This window comes from Lytechinus pictus, chromosome 3, assembly GCF_037042905.1.
Source record: "Lytechinus pictus isolate F3 Inbred chromosome 3, Lp3.0, whole genome shotgun sequence".
NCBI classification, from domain to species: domain Eukaryota; kingdom Metazoa; phylum Echinodermata; class Echinoidea; order Temnopleuroida; family Toxopneustidae; genus Lytechinus; species Lytechinus pictus.
The window spans coordinates 12,978,988-12,989,782 of record NC_087247.1 but is presented as its reverse complement, the minus strand read 5'-3'; positions in this window follow the sequence as shown (position 1 = coordinate 12,989,782).

Below are 10,795 nucleotides of genomic sequence, written 5' to 3'. Positions count from 1 at the left end.
TATGACAAGTAGATACATGTATGATGTACAGTATGTGATGTTTTATTATCATTATTATTATTATTATGATAATTCATTCATTCATAGTTGAATGGGAAGAAAGTATTGTCACAATGTGACACTACTACATTGTAGGTACTCTTGTACATAGAGCAATTCCATCCAAACAAAGAGCTCATTTGAATAGAGAAAAATCAAACGAGCATTAGCACTGCAATTTAAATATCATCAAACTTGGATGTAAAATGTTACCAATTATTATTTTTTTTCTTCATACATATCTAGTAATTTATAGCTATGCCTATGCAACTGAGGGAGTTGATATCTTTCATAATTTATCATTTTATTATGACATTATTTACTCTGAATGATATAAGACTCAGTTTTATGCCTCATATTCATTTTTTTTTGGTGATCAATGAAGAGGTAATATATCATCAAATTTTATAATATACGATTTCACTGTTGGCTGCATTCATCTCTAGGCTAGAGTCCTAATTTCTTTAGAATAAAAGAGATATTGGCATTTCGATCTAGTTCATGTCAGATGCAATTTCGTTGAAGAAGAGCTAGACCCAGGGAAAAAGAGAGTATGCATGCACTGCATGAGAAATTCAGTGCTAATGCATGCAACCATGCCCCAAAAACCCTCCACACACACAGGATCGACACATGCAACTCGCTTCTCGCACCCACCACGTACACAAGTCAAGTTCACACGGCAATTCAGCATCACCAGTCCTTCACGTTTATAATTTCGTGGAGCTCAATAAATCGCTCTCCTTATTTTTTCAAGCTCAATTGAGCTCCTCATAATCGCTCTCCTTGAGGAGCTCAAAATGTGCTAAATTGTAGATTTTTCTTAAAATTGTAAATGCAATAAGCTGTGTATCTATTATTTAATCTGTGGTGAAACTAGGCCTGGGTCATTACGCTTACAAAATATAGCGCTCCTGCTTTAAAAAAAAAAAAAAAAACTTTACAAAAAATTGCTAAATAGTAAAAGCACCAGAACCTAGTGTGGTAAAATGTACCACAGTCTGGGGCACGCGCGACTGCTCCCTACATACATGTACTACTGTGGGATGGGTTGGAGCAACTACCTCCTTGGTTGGAGCATAGAATACACATGTACTATGGGCTAGAGGCTGTGTGTACACAACAATAGACCCAAACCCCCAAGCCCTGTGCATTCATCCATGCTTGGGTGCACAACTCAGGTCTCAGCATAGCTGCATAGTCAGGCCAGCCAAGGGATCTGATCATCACTTGATAGTCGACCGGTGCGAGACGAGGACGTCTGTGTTTACACAAATCTACCTTTGCTTCGCCCTTTCGCCCTTCGAGTTCCAACTAGCTGCGGCAACTATACATCACACCAATAGCCATCTACAGCAAGAATACTTCACACCAGTAATATCTACAAGTTACTTTGGGCCTGCTTTTTGGTTATCTTTATTTTCACCGTGCCTTGCACCAACTTTCGTCTGGTGAGTATCTCTAAAGTTTCCTTCTGTTAACCCCACTTTCCCCCTTTTCCCTCACAGGATACTATTACCCCTAATTTTACCACAGTGGCGCTTGCGAACCTTACTTTGCGCGAATTGGTATCCCATTGGATTTCAATTCATTTTCATTTTGATTTATTTTGAGTGTGTTTTGGGAGTGTTCTGCTTCCTTCATAAATTTTTGGAAGGGGGTAGATATTGGATATATTTTGAGTGTTTAAAAGATCAAAAATACATTGTGCTTTTGATTAAATTGTATTGCTTGTGATATGATAGTGATATTCTGATTATATTTCTGAATGCTTGTGTTGCATGGGAGCGAGACTCCACAAATAAATTTGTATTTTTGAAATTTTGCGAAGCATTATTTTTACATTGGCTTTGAACGTGGTGTCTTGTGTTGAGTTAGATGGTCAGTCAGTCTTTAACAGCATTTGTACAACACGCCCCAAGTCAATCCTTGTCTTTTATATGCAATTTGTTTTTGGTCTTTGGATTAAAAACCTGAATTAATTTTACCGTCCAACTTTAGAGAGATCATAAATATCAAATCTATTTCTGGATATCAATCTTGTAATATTTCCCAAATTGCGCAAAATTGCGATTTTCAGAATAGATTTTCTAGTCTCTTTCCCATGTTTTGTTTGTGTCATTTTTGAGTGATTCAGAGTGCTGAATTTTCATGCTCTTTGCTGTGTTTTGTTTGTGAATTTTTGCCTTGGGCGTGGCTCAGTTAGTGAATGGACCAAGCTGAATTGTGCTTGTTTTCTTTCACTTGTCTAGCTGAGCATTAATTCAATAGTTTGGTGATTGTTATATTTTATGTATAGTCAATTAGTCACCACATTTTCCAATTTGAAATTATTCTGTTTTCTGGTTTAAAATAAAATAGGTGGATACTTATTTTCAACCATTTTCCAAAGAAGTTCCTTATTAAAAAAAAGATAGGCTAACTGTTTGGATACTTTGCTTGATCTTAGGAATTGAAATCAGGATAGACTATGATAGTTTGATTTTCTTTGGTAAATTGCCTTGCTATCAAATTTCAAGGTGGAATTAGGAATTTTATTATCTGCTTTGAATTCCATATTATTAGTAAATTCCCACATAGAATTGCAAATTGTTCTGCACTGAATGCAATAAAGTATAGGAAGGTATTTTCGGCCTGGAATTTTATATTCTACCTATATTCCTTCACTGTGATTGGTTTAAGTTTTAGGACTAGGCGAATTTGCTGTTAGGTCAAATTGGTTTTTATGTTTTTGAAATATGGCTGTTTGAAATACTTTTGATCAAACTGTGGAGATACCACATGTACTTTAGAAGTAATTTGCAATCCTCATCATCTTGGTTTACTGGTCAGAGAAGTTCAAAACCATCAACTTCACTTATTTATGATGGCGTTAATGGAAGCTGGAAGGTTTTCTTTCAACAATTTTCTCGCGATGCAGATAAGGCAGGCTGGACCGCCAAGCAGCGAATTAATAATTTATATTTGTGTTTGCGGGGGCAAGCTGCTGAATTTTGTGCAGCTATTTTTGAAAGCGACCCCAAAATTGATTACTTTGATTTAGTTTTTGAATTGGGACAAAGGTTTGGACGTGATCCACCTGATACATTCCCTCAAAATGTTCAAACCCATCAAAGAGGGCATAGTTTTTTTGCTAGCCAGTTTTCTTCTCCATATTATTTTTCAAGTCCCATCACACAATCTCCTGTTCCTAATGTTTCGCAGGATTGTACCCCATTTATTTCTAACTCTTGTAATCATCCAAGACACCCTGATGAAGGTAAGGATTCTAACGAAGATCGTGCCACAGAGATGGCATCAATCAATAATAAATTGTTAGACAATATTCTTCATACCCTTTCTGAACTTGAGTCAAACCATAGACCACAACCTGTGGCAAAACGTTTAATAAACTCAGTTCATACATGTCCCAAAACTCCCCTCTCTGATAATCACCCAAACTGGGAAGGGTTGAAGATAGAGGCCGACCTTCAACCCCAATAAAAGAAGGCCAAGTGTCCATATTAAGCAAAAAGAAATTAGATCCACCAAAATCTGGTAGTCTGATCTCTGGCAACGGGGAGGGCTTTGACCCAACTGTTGAAATAGATGTGGCTTTGACCACATCTCTTGAAACTGAGGGCTCCCAATCCAGTGGGGAGGGTTTTGACCCGAAAGTCGAATCAGATGTGGCTTTGACCACATCTCTTGAAAATAAGGGCTTTGACCCTAAAGTTGAATCAGATGTGGCTTTGACCACATCTCTTGAAACTGAGGGCTCCCAATCCATACCTGACTAGGGACTGACTTCAACCGTAAGGGTGAAGCTTGATTTGAGCAACAAATTAGATGAAGGTGTTTCCTTATTTTCTAGTGGGGGTCCATCCTTTTTAGTTAATACTCCTATTATTTCTGAATCTGCAAAGGAGCAGTGTAAAAATATTATTTCTGACCCTTTAAGTCCTGAAGTGGTAGAAATTGAAGCCACACCACGTAATTCAGAATTGTCAGATCCCTTATTTCATGAGACCCCTAAAGTTGTAGAAATAGTCACTTTAGCTAAATCAGAAGTGACATCTGACTTTGTAAATAATAAGACTGTCAACTCTGATGTTTCTGATAGTTCCGAAATTACCATTCAATCTGATTTGTTTTATGTAGATACTTGTAAGATTGAGTTGAATCTGTTGACAGGATTGAATCCTAACATGCAGAACCGTACAATCCATGCCAATGGTGCTGCAGTTACTCAGCGTCCAGGTGTCTGTTGCAATGACCTGCAAATGCATCATAGGTTTGCGCGAGATCACCGTTGCTATCCCTTTAGGTTGTACGGTACCACCTTGGTACCACCGTGGAATTGCGTAGATTTATTTTGCCCGCATACTTTCAAGAAAATGTATTTTGGCATTGATGATTTTTCTTTACTATAAAAGTATAATTTGAAAATACCTTGTTATTAATTTGCTCAAAGTTGATAAGGTATTCACTGAAGAGAATTCTCGTAACATTGTGTATTTATTACTCAGAGACAACTTGTCTTGTATTCTTTGATTTTGATCAATTTTTGACTTGGGAATATACACCATTGCTTGGTATTCATATTTTGTACCAAAATTGATTTAAATTTAAAAGCATGGTGTTCTAAATATCCAAACCTGAAGAATGACTTCCAGTTGTGATTAGGAATCAAGAGCTGAGAAGCAGAGAAAAGTATTTCTTTTGCTCAATGACTCTAACCCTAATCATGATTTGATTTTAACTTTAGAAAAAGATTTCAAAGGAAAATATCCTGAAGTGTTTTATTTTCATTTTTTGCATCTAGAATGACCATTCAATCTTTTTATGGTGCACTAAAACAAGTGAGTGAAAACCATTGCTCTGATATTTTATTATTCACAGCATATTTTTCTGGGAATATTACCCCTGAATCCTCAAAAATAAAAAGGAGGGGGTAGGGAATAATGAAAATTTCATTAAATATTATTTAGTGATTTTATTAATTTAAAGTAAACCTGTCTGTGAACATTGTTACTTTATCCCTTTAAAGTTTAAATGATTATATTGAGGAATGCTTTTAAAGTTAAGTTTCTTCCATCCAAGCTTAACATGCGCATATAACATACAGCACACCCTTTAGGTTTTATCAAAAGGGGTAAAAGGCTTTTGAATTCAAAATGATTCAAAGTTATTTCCATTGATAATGTTTGTAAGCAGATTCCTCAGGTAATTGTGTTCAAAGCTTTTATACAAAACTACTCCCCTTTTAATTAAGCAGATGCTAGATAATTTCATTCAGTGCTTTCTGTAGAAAGTTATTCCATTGATCTACAGGTACTTCATTCAATTGGAAGATCTGCAGAAATCATCCCAAAATAAGCTATTGATCAATTTTCATCAAATAATACAAATGTATTTCTTTTGTTTCTTAAGCAGACCCTCTGAATATTTGAGAGCAGACTTGAGAAACATCCAAATTTATTGTCTTCAACCCTGGTATTTCTTCCATTTAATTGCAGAACATATTAAATAGGTTGGAATTGCTATTGTCTATAGAAATGTAGGGCAATATAATTGTTTAAGGGTGATCCCAACTTTTCAGACTAAAGGTGAAAACACTGTAAATGGCTCACCTTTGGAGCAATTCCGCTTCCAGGGCAATGAGTTATGTAATTTGCATTCTTTTTCTTAAAATCTTCCAGGGCTACAGTAGATCATGGACCTATTAACATGAGTAGACACAATAGTTCATAGGAAGCCAAGTCTATCCGAATTAATTTTAATTGTTAATCAGGGGTGTTACGAGGGAGTTCCAATTCAGTTGGTTTATTCAGCACATATTTATTTTGAGAGTACTTGTTATTTTCCATGTGCTTGTCCATGGTCAAAATACATGTAGTTACCTCAGAATATTTTTGTGCTGACGAACTAACAATGTCTTTGTTAGAGTAGCTGCAAAATTGACATTCATTTTCTAAAATCTGACATTTTTACTATCACTCAGAATGTCATTGACATCATTGAATACAATTCTTCTTTAACATTGACATAAGTCACTTTATGATGGGACACATTTTTTATCATTATGCTATAAATCATTAACTTGAAAAGCTGACACTGTTTTAACATTTTTTGTAATTGGAGACAGGAATTACATGAATGTAAACACTTGTCAATAATCTCTTTTTGATAGATGGGGGTTTTATTTGTGGTCTTTTATTGAATTAGTTAATGAATAGAACTTATACCTTGAGCAAATGAGTTTCCAATCCATTGCTTCCAAAATGTTTGAGTAATTTACAAATCGGGTGAAAAATATTATGCTACATTTGGGCGCAATATTCCTGGGATTATTTCATGTAGGTTAGTGTGTATAAGGTCTTGAATTTTATGACTTCAGACTTCATCATTTTGCAGGGTTATTCATTTTTAAGCTTCACGACCAGAATGTCTTTTTCTTTATTCTGGTTATAACCTCCTTGGGAATCTGTTAACTTATGGATTTCTGCAAGGATGATATAAGAATCGTTAAAACTAAGCAAATTGATAGAGTTCAATGAGGTTCTCTTTTTACTGGATAGATGACAAATATCAACAGATTCTCCTGAATCTGATTGTTCGTCTCTTGGCAATGAGGGCGGAGATCCATCGAAGGAATCCAGACCCAATCCTGGCCCAGGACAAGCCTCAGAAATTGGGATTTGTATTTATTCAGTACTATTAATCAAGCCCCAAATCCTTACAAGTCTAAGAATTTATCTTTATGGAAGGGATTAAGAGTAAAACAAATTTTATAGAAATTTTGTCAGACCTTTGGGTCAACTATTTTGCTGGCTGCTGCAAGCATGCGTTCATATGGACATTACAAATTTTAGACATTCCAGTATTCCTGGGATGAGGTTAAGCTTGTCAAGTGAAGTGTTTAACAATCAAAGGATCCTTTCATAAATTCATATTGATAAGCTACCCCATTAACTGTCTGCTCAAAAGGCTTAAACTTTTTCATAAGAATTATTTTTCTGGTTTAAAATGAAATGTACACATCGGCTTTTGTAAACAATTGTTAGGGTGTCTTTCCCTTACAGGAGTAAAGATTTCTAGATCTTGACTTGTGTGGGGTGATAACATGCCAACAAAGTCATTCTCCCTAGATTTCTTATTTACATTGGTCAAGTTCTTTACAATTGACCACGTTTTCATCTATGAATATGAGATATCATCTCCTGGGATTTCCTCTTGGAAGTCAAGTTCCAATAATGATGGGATTAAGACTTGCAACAATTGTTGTAGCATATCCAGTCGTTTGGCTAGAACTTGCAGCGAAGGTCAAGTCTAGAACTTGCAGAGAAACTCGTGGTCTAGAACTTGCAGGGAAAGTCAGGTCTAGAACTTGCAGAGAAACTCGTGGTATAGAACTTGCAGGGAAAGTCAGGTCTAGAACTTGCAGAGAAACTCGTGGTCTAGAACTTGCAGCGAAGTCAAGTCTAGCAGTGCAATCAGTTGCAGACAATCTAGTACAGAACTAGAGTCAAGACACAGCTATGACTTGTGCTAGACTTCAAATCTCGTACTACATTGTGTTTTTTTTATCTGGTCAGTTTCTGACCTGTCGCAATACTTCGGCAGCAACATCTGTATTTGACGCAATTGCGTGGAAGCATTAAGTAAGTCTTCCCAAGCATTTTAGAAAATATGCATTCATGTATTCTTTTTATCCCTTGCGGGCGTAAGGCTTGACCTTCGCTCTTTTGGCATATATATATATATATATATATATATATATTTGCAAAACTTTAGAAATGCCCTTGTAGTCTCGGTATTAGCATCAAGTTTATCATGTGGCAGCGTTTGTTTGATTAAAATACTTGTATCCAAAAGTCACATTGATAAGTCTCCCCTTGACCTTTTACCTGAGAAGTTGGATAGTTGTTTTATTTAAAATAAATTTGGGCATATAAATATACCGACTAAATGGCATGTTCATCCTCTGACCCTTGCGACTCCAGACAGTTTCTTACAAACCTCTGAGAGCGGCAGTGGATTAACATTTATCGTTCCTTCCTTTCACTGAGGACTGCTTAGATCCACATGTGTACATATGACATATGGCCGGACGGCAACAGTCCAAAAATAGAGGAAGTAACGATGTCCTAAAGTTGGGGGGAGTGTGGTAAAATGTACCACAGTCTGGGGCACGCGCGACTGCTCCCTACATACATGTACTACTGTGGGATGGGTTGGAGCAACTACCTCCTTGGTTGGAGCATAGAATACACATGTACTATGGGCTAGAGGCTGTGTGTACACAACAATAGACCCAAACCCCCAAGCCCTGTGCATTCATCCATGCTTGGGTGCACAACTCAGGTCTCAGCATAGCTGCATAGTCAGGCCAGCCAAGGGATCTGATCATCACTTGATAGTCGACCGGTGCGAGACGAGGACGTCTGTGTTTACACAAATCTACCTTTGCTTCGCCCTTTCGCCCTTCGAGTTCCAACTAGCTGCGGCAACTATACATCACACCAATAGCCATCTACAGCAAGAATACTTCACACCAGTAATATCTACAAGTTACTTTGGGCCTGCTTTTTGGTTATCTTTATTTTCACCGTGCCTTGCACCAACTTTCGTCTGGTGAGTATCTCTAAAGTTTCCTTCTGTTAACCCCACTTTCCCCCTTTTCCCTCACAGGATACTATTACCCCTAATTTTACCACACTAAGAAGTACTAGCGTCGATAAAAGCAACACAACACTAGTAGTAGTACTAGTAGTACAGGAAATAGGAATACCAGGCTGAAGTGAATACATCTCTCGAGCTCTCCCATCCATTCTCAATCAAACTTCAAAGTTGCATTTCAAAGACCCAAACTTCCAAAGCCAAATGCACTTTTGAATTTCCTTCACAAACAGCTTGACAATCGACACCGAAATTTCGAAAATTTCATGAAAAAAAAAAAAATCTGCACTGCAGTGTCTTCATGGTGAAACTAAAAAGGTAGGCATTCTTAACTTTCGTCTTCTTCTCTTTTTAAAGTAACTAAACTTGAACTTCAAGTAAAATTAAACTGTTTTAGGGCCTACTAAAGTTAGTTTTTCGCCCAACAAGGCCAAGCCAAACTTCGTCTTCAATTCAAATTCAAGCCAAGCCAGCTAGCCGGGCCGGGCCGGGGACGCGAACGGTACTGAAGATGACTCTTCATTATATATATAAAATTCATGCCCATCGCCTGTACTCTTCACATGCTAACTAATGAGCTAGATATCATCCCAGTGCATGATCATCTCATCTATGCTACTGACCGCGATTTATCGCTAATCTCCGAAGAGCGGAGGATCAAAACAGAGAGAGAGAGAGGTACCGTACGGCAGCGCTGGCTCGGTGCGGCCTGCGGCGAAGCCTCAGCTCAGCTGTGCGCTGCTGCCTCGCTTGCCAGCAACGAGATCCCGTTTTACAAAATTACAATGAAGGAAATTTGGCTTATCGTGTCTTCAATAATTACCTGAACTGAGATGTGTTGCACATATAAAAAGAAAAATACAGACGACAGCTGCACGAAGTATAGATGCCATGTTGTTGCAGAACTTTACACAAAAAGACGCCACGTTTCTCACAACATAGTTGACGTGTACTGTCGACTAGGGTATCCTCAGGTGAACAGAATGCAAATGAAAAGGGGAAAAAATGTACATTATGCACGCGTGAATTTGATTGTATGTAAAATTTGTATTCATTTCATGTTATACTGGTTTAGAAAGTTTAATTCCCCTTTTTTCCTCCCTTTCCTTCTTCATCCATGTTTATCCACTTTTCCTTTGCATATTCGTTTGGCTCTCCATCATCCTATTCATCACCTTTAAATTATAAAAAAAAATCTTTATCTTTTCTTCTTTTATTTCATATTTTTGCTTCTCATTATCCTTGGCCCTACCCTTCTCACTTTTGCTTCAAGCTCTTTGCCTTCTCTCTTCTTCCTACTTCTTCTCTACTTCATTTTCGTTTTTTGTTGTTGCCTATATCCCTCTTACTTTTTATGTCACCAAAATTGAAATATGGCCATTATGAGATAAAAGTCACTGAGAAATCACACTTCAACTCAAGTGATATATAAGTCAAAAAGTTATAGTTCAACATTAGTGAGATAACTAAAGAAAAAAAAAAATGTTTTGCCTAATTTTGCCTCCTACATGTCCCACCAACATCTATTCAACAAAAAACAGTAATTCTTAACATCAGTAGTAACATGTAATACAAGTACAGAGCTATACAGTATACAGCAACATTTTCTTGACTTTCAAATCACATTTAATGAGGGTTGATGAAATATTAACCATTTTCTATGTCTATTTTGATCTGTTCATTCGTCTCTCACCTTGTACTATACAAAACCTGAAAGCATATTCCATAACCCTAAAAGGCCCAGGGGGGCAGATTCTACATTTTTCACGATAAAGCCACCGTGAAATATTTTTCAACCGCGCCGCTCTCTGACTTTTTACTTTAAAATCCCGCGCAACTTTTGAAACCAAATTTGTGATGCCCGGGTACGCGGTTACGCAACATTATGTAAGTGCATGTCAGAACCAAAACTGCTAAAAACGTTCATGTACAAAATAATTTTTGTTAGTAGCCAAAATTCATAAATGTATCATTATTTCGACTTTTACTATTCATTTTGTCTTGTTTATGATCAGAATTAAGTCTCCAACACTTTCCATCGAAAAAACAAAAAGACGAAAACAAAGAAATACATAAGAAATAAAATACATAAGAA